The following is a 6,010-nucleotide window of genomic DNA, read 5'->3' on the forward strand; positions in this document are numbered from 1 at the left end:
ATACCTTTATAGGTGGACAATTTACAAATTTACCCCTAAGAGTAAAATTGATATACCCCTAGGGTTAAGGTTGACCTGAATGCATGTTTGATTGTTATTATTTACTGCATGCCATGTTATTATTATCTGATGCATGGGACTCGGATACTGATGGAGGAAGTACTGAAAGTGGCTTCTCCATGTACTGGAGGCTTTGCCTCAACTTACTGATAACTGAGCAGCAATGCTGCAACTGTGGAGTGTAGGGCTGGGTGGGTTGAGCTATTCTCCACATGGAGTGTAGGGATGGTACGGGTGGAGTTTAGGGGTTGGTTATAGGCTGGGTTGGGCTTGCATAACGAATATGTCTGATCTGTTCTGGAATGGGCCTCTGGGCCATACTATTATCTGAAAATGGGGCTAAGGTCCAGTTTATGGTATTTTGAAAAGGGCTTCGGCCCAATACCCACTGTTATCTGAATGGGCTTAGGCCTAATGGGCTTGAGCTGACTTGGGCTTTGGATGGGTTTTCCTTACACACTGAGTTCCCCAAACTCACCCCTTTCTCTTCCATCCTTGCAGGTAAGCCCTAGTTGGTGGACTTGGAGCTGGGCAGGAATCAGAGTGGCCACGAAGATTAATTTCTATTTTTTTTAAGTTTCACATTTATTATTTTGACTAATTTTATTCTGGTTTAAGTTGTAATAAGGCCGCTCTTCTTACTATTTCTATTATTTTGGGTTATTAAATTGGTTAGCTCTAGGGCGCGGTTTATAAAAGTTACTGATTTTTAAAATAACACGATAACCGAGAAAAGCTTTCCTAATGTAAACGTTTTCAAAGGAAATGAATATTTAAAATAGACTTAAAATTAATTAACTATTCGTGGACTAGTAATAGGCTTAAAGTGTGGCAATGGATGTGTGCATGTCTAGGATTGGATCCGTGAAGAGCTTGGTACTTAAGCAGTCCAACAGATTCACCTCCTCTTTTCTGGCTTCCTACCTAGTGCACAGCTTCCATTCACTTTAACTTAAAACAAAAGATTCTTCAAACCCTAAGAAAGATTTTTGGATAAAACATAACTTCTTTAGTAACATTCTCCATGTGACATGCTGAATTCAGTCGTAACGTCTGGGCCAGGTTTGGGGTGTTACAGAAATGTTTCCCCCAATAATTAAACTTAAGCCCTATAGGCCAGGTTAAGGTTTTACTCAGAAAAATACAAAACTTTTCCCTAAGACAAGGCTTGAACTTGGAACCTCCCATACAATCCCAGATAACTTAACCACTAAAGAAGATACATAGTTGAGTCACATTTTAATAGAACATAGATATGAGATTTTGGGGTGTTACAACTCTACCTCCCTAAAAAAAAATTTCAGCCTTAAAAATTTACTTGATTAGAACAAGTGAGGATACTGCTGACGCATTGCGTCCTTAGGTTCCCACGTAGCCTCCTCAGTGCTATAATTACACTATAGAATCGTAACCAATGGGATGGATTTTCTCCTCAGAATCTTTACATCGTGATCCAATATTTGAACCGACTCCTCCTCAAAAGTCAAATTTGGCCAAACCTCGATCTCCTCCACCAAAACAATATACGTTGGATTAGAGCGGTAGCGCCTCAACATCGAGACATGGAAAACTTTATGAATCAGATCCAACTCTGAAAGTAGCTCTAACTGGTAGGCAACCGGTCCCACTCACTTCAGAATGCGGTAAGGCCCAATAAATCTAGGGCTTAACTTACCCTTGTGACCAAACCTCAGTACTTTCTTCCATGGTGAGACCTTGAGAAAAATGAAGTCCAAACAGAATACTCTATCTCTCGATGCTTCAGATCTACATATGACATTTGTCAATCAGATGCCGTTTTCAGTCGATCTCGAATCAATCTAGCTTTATCCCCAGTATCAGAAACTAGTTCAGGGCCCAGGAATGCTGCTCGCCCAACTCAGTCCAACATAAAGGTGTGCGACATCTACGACCATATAATGCCTCGTAAGGTGCCATTTGAATGCTAGACCGATAGATGTGGTTATAAGCAAACTCTGCTAGCGGCAAGTACTCCTCCCAACTACCACAGAAATCAATCACGCAACTCCTTAACATGTCTTCCAATATCTGAATCACCCTCTCTGACTGACTGTCCGTCTAAAGATGGAACGCAGTACTGAAGTCCAATCTAGTACCTAGTGTTGGAACGCTGGTGCCTCCAAGGCGCAGCGGAAAAATAAAATAATTAAAACATTCCGGCGATCCAAACCAAGGATCCATGTGTAAGGAACAAATCGGGGTGATAAAAAGGGTTTCGAAATTACCGAACTTTAATCTGAGTAGACAGCGACGCCTAGGCAACAGGAATGCTGAACCACTATCGAACCAAGCCGCAACCTTTTTCGATGTTGGCCTCTACGTAGTTCACCCGATTGACAATGAACGGTAGAAATCCTAGAAAACTATTTTTAGAGAGTATTTTTCTAAACAGCTGCTAGACCACCTTGCATATTTTCGGGCTAGTTTTTATATATACTTTTTAGGGTTTTTACCCTTTCTATATATAACTCCCTCTTAATTGGTATATATTTATAACAAATTTTAATTTATTAAAATTAATCCGAACATAATAATTATCATTCAAATAAATATAATAATGTTTAACCGAAAAATTATAATTACATTAATTATAATAAAGATTTCGGTAAACTATATTTATTTAAACTTATATACGAACTAAATTCATATATCAATAAAATTATGTTCTGATTATATGTACAACATCCTTGTACATATAGTATGTTCAACAATTTGATTGCCCAATTAAATTAATTCTATAATTAATTTAATTCATGTGACAACCAAGCAATATACCAACTATGTTTTACCTCGTTCATTTCAACCATAGGGTGTGACCCTATAGGTTCTTGTAATGTTAGCAGTAATATTAGAATGAATCTAATGTTACAAACAATAAGTGGCATCTAGCAATGCATCAATGCTACCTAAGTTACAAGAAGTCATGATTCGACATAACCTTTTGTGATTAACCTTTCATGCATTAATCCTTAAGTCCTATATCTTTAGAATGGACACAAGTCATGGAATAGTCACACTTGCATAGTCAATCCCATGTTTCTTGATACCTTGAGTAGACTATGTTACACAAATAAGTATGACATCTCATATCAACTTATTTGAGCATGCCATGCATTTCTAGCCTCACTCAATCAAGTGGCCTGAGATATTACTCCCATTATGTAGGAAGGACTTATCCTATATTGATCAACTATATCCCTCAACATAGATTGTGGTATATCCAACATCAGTCTTTATAGAACAACCAGTTACGATGTTTGTTTGACTGTATCAAAATATACAACTCACGATGTTGGGATAAAGATGATCTCAAGTATGAGGATCATATACATATTAATCACTATGAGTAATGTTGTGACAATTACATAATAATCCAAGAAACATACTCATAGCGGGTCATCCCAATATGTTGTTCTCTAACACACATATTCATGCATTGATTCTGACACTCCATATCAATGACAACTCTTTATCATCAATCAACTACATGTTAGTCTTAATGCATTATTATTGTCCTAGCCAACAATAATACTTGACTAAGGATCTTTTAAGAATTATCATATTATTCTCAGGACATTATTATAAAACAGTTTATTTATGCACACAGAAAAGAAACTGAAATAATAATGGCAATGCCTTATTATTAATAAACATGATAAACCAAGTATATTATTACAACCATCTCGTGATTGATCTTTGGGCATACTCTTACAATCTCCCACTAGCACTAAGACCAATCACTTATATATCTAATACCAAGTGACTTAGTGTGACGATCATGCTTCTGCTGTGTTAGACGCTTGGTCAGGGGATCAACAATGTTATCATCTGTAGGTACTCTGCATATCTCTACATCCCCTCGATCGATAATATCTCGAATAAGATGGTAGCGCCTAAGTATATGTTTGGATCATTCGTGAGATCTGGGTTCTTTTGCTTGTGCAATGCCTCCATTGTTATCACATCAGAGTTCTATAGCATTTGATATGCTAGGCACAACCCCTAGTTCAGTAATGAACTTCTTGATCCAAATCGCTTCTTTTGCTGCCTTACTAGCTGCAATATACTCAGCCTCTGTTGTAGAATCGGCTACTGTACTTTGCTTTGAACTCTTCCAGCTCACAGCACCACCATTAAGGCAAAACACAAAACCTGATTGCGATCGAGAATCATCCTTGTCGATTTGAAAGCTGGCATCAGTGTAACCTTTTACACTTAACTCTTCCTCACCTCCATATATTAGGAACGTATCCTTAGTTCTTCTCAAGTACTTAAGGATATTCTTGACTGTGGTCCAGTAACCTTCATCGGGATCTACTTGGTACCTACTCGTCATACTTAAGGCATATGAGACATCTGGACGGGTACATAACATGGCATACATGATAGATCCAATAGCAGAAGCATATGAAATTTTACTCATGCGTTCTCTCTCTTGTGGAGTTGTAGGACACATTTCATTCGAGAATGAAATGCCATGTCTCATAGGTAGGAATCTTCTCTTAGATTCTTCCATATTGAACCTTTTCAATACTTTATCTATATATGTACCTTGACTTAGACCTAGTAGTCATCTTGGTCTATATCTATAAATCTTGACTCCTAAGATGTAAGTGGCTTCGTCCAAGTCCTTTATAGAAAAACAACTTCCTAACCAAGTCTTAATAGACTGTAAGGTAGGTATGTCATTGCCCATGATAAGTATGTCATCCACATATAGTATATTCGGACTAATCCAGTTGTTTCACATCCTCCACCCCCGATTAATACAACCCCTGCACCTGTGGTACCTCCAGTAGTTTACCCGTTGAGGTTGAGCAAGCCCCCAGTTGATAGAATTTGAAAGCATGGGGCTACTGATTTCAAGGCTACTGACAGTGATGATGTCGAGCAGGCTGAGTTTTGGCTCGATAATACCATTCGTGTGTTTGATAAATTATCGTGCACACCCTATGAATGCTTAAAATGTGCTATATCTCTGTTACATGATTCTGTCTACAATTGGTGGAATGCGTTGGTTTCAGTTGTGCCGAGAGAACGGATTACTTGGGAATTCTTTCAAATCGAGTTTCGCAAGAAATATATTAGTCGAAGATTCATCGATCAGAAATGGAAGGAATTTCTCGAGCTCAAACAGGGTTCTATGTCAGTTACCGATTACGAGCGAAAGTTTTTCAGACTTAGTAGATATTCTCGGGAATGTGTTTCGTCTGAGGCTATCATGTGTAAACATTTCGAGGACGGGTTGGATGAAGACATCCAATTGTTGGTGGGTATTCTGGAAATCAAAGAGTTTGTAGTACTTGTTGAGTGAGCTTGTAAAGCCAAAGAGCTTAGTAAAGAGAAAAGAAAAGCTGATGATGGAACTAGAGAGTTCCGTAAAAGATCTTCGGGAACATTCTTTCATCAGTTATCGAAGAAATTTAGAGATGACTCAGGCCGATCTAAGAATGCTTCAGGTTTTTCTAGACGAGATCGTGATCGACCCCCAATGAGTACGTGGGCCACCTTTGTTGCCAGTGTTGGCAATGATCGCCAAGACAAATCTGAGTGCAAGCATTGTGGTAAATGGCATTCAGGAAGCTGTAGATTTCATAACCGCTCTTGTTTCAAGTGTGGATTAGCTGATCACTTTATCAGAGACTGTCCGAAATTAGTTGAATAGAATACTGATCTGAGTGGGAGACCTAGTAATACCGCAACACGAGGTAGACCACCTAGACATACGGGAAATGTTAGTGGAAATCAGACAGGGACCAAAGATAGTACTATACGTTATGAGGCTTGTGCACCTTCCAGAGCCTATGCTATACGCGCACGCGAGGATGCTTCATTGCCAGATGTTATTACCGGTACTTTCACTCTTTTTGATACTGATGTTATTGCTTTGATTGATCCCGGTTCTACTCATTTGTATGTGTGTGAAACT

The sequence above is a fragment of the Gossypium hirsutum genome, chromosome A13 (genome assembly GCF_007990345.1).
Source record: "Gossypium hirsutum isolate 1008001.06 chromosome A13, Gossypium_hirsutum_v2.1, whole genome shotgun sequence".
Lineage (NCBI taxonomy): Eukaryota > Viridiplantae > Streptophyta > Magnoliopsida > Malvales > Malvaceae > Gossypium > Gossypium hirsutum.